This window comes from Pediculus humanus, genomic scaffold, assembly GCF_000006295.1.
Source record: "Pediculus humanus corporis 1103172107447 genomic scaffold, whole genome shotgun sequence".
Classification (NCBI taxonomy): domain Eukaryota; kingdom Metazoa; phylum Arthropoda; class Insecta; order Psocodea; family Pediculidae; genus Pediculus; species Pediculus humanus.
In genome coordinates, this window is record NW_002987068.1 from 209,814 (window position 1) to 211,174 (window position 1,361).

Genomic DNA, 1,361 nt, shown 5'->3' on the forward strand with positions numbered 1-1,361 from the left:
GACGTCGAATATGCGGCGTTGCAGAACCGCGAAAAAATTTAAAAAAATAATAATTTAACGCAGACATAACAACTTCCGGTCAATATTTTTACTAAACGTATAAAAAAAAATGTCCGTTTAATGATTTCGGCTTTTTGTTTTATAAAAGCCCCTCTCTCCCACCTCCCCCCAGGGTTAAAATAATTTTAATAATGATAATAATAATAGTTTTTTTTAAAGTCAATTTATTCGTTAAATTTGAATTTTTAACTTCCGGTACGACAAATAAAACCAAAAAAAAAAAAAAAAAATTAGCCCACCGAAGCAATCCATCCTTTATTTAAAATTCATCAATATTATTATTATTATCATTATCATTATTATCATTATCATCATTACTATTTTTTTCATACTTTACTAATTAGAATTTTTATTTTTTTTATTTTTTTTTTCGTTAATAACAGTTATTAAATTGAAAAATAAATAAATAAAAAGATAAAAATCTAAATTAAAAAAATTTTTTTTTTTTTTTTTACAAATTTTTAATTATTATTATTATCATCATCATTATTAGTATTTAAAAAAAAATATATATGTAAAAAAAAAATTAACTTATTATTTATTTATCGATCCGGTTTTAATTTGAATACGATTTTTTTTTTTTTTTACTCTATGGAATTTTTCAATAAGTCACGTATGCCATCTTTTGCACGTATTTTGAAAAAAAAAAAGTCCGTTAAAAAAAAAAAAAATTTTTTTTTTTTTCAACTCGTTGAGAAGGAACCATGATGAAATAACAACAACAACAACCACAATAATAATAATAATCAATTTTTTTTAACGGACAGGAAACCGGAAATAGTTAAACGTTGTTCCGTCGGTAAAAGAAAAATGCGGATGGAATAAAAACGATTCGGAAAAAAATTCATTTTTCTTTGTTACGTAGTTTAATCCCTTCTTCCGCGTACAAGTCGGAAGAAACATTTTAAATTTCGCGCTGAAAAACAAAAAAAAAGGCGGGAAAATTTTTTTTGAATTTTGTTTTACGCGAGAGTTTAAAGAAACAAAACTTATGCGAATTATTATTTATTTATTTATTTAATTCAAAATAAAATTCATTGATACAATCGTCGATATTGATTCGACTTTCACAGTGACACCAAAACACAAACGAATGATAATAATGATAATGATGATAATAATAATAATAATAATGGTCGGATAAACCGGTAATAAACATAATTAAGATAATTAAATTAAAGAAATGGCCACGCCTTACCTTAGGCCATACACTAAAAGGCCAGTAAATGACTCAGTAAACCCAGTTTGATGTTGAACAAAAAAAACAATAATAATAATAATGATAATATTAATAATTTCTT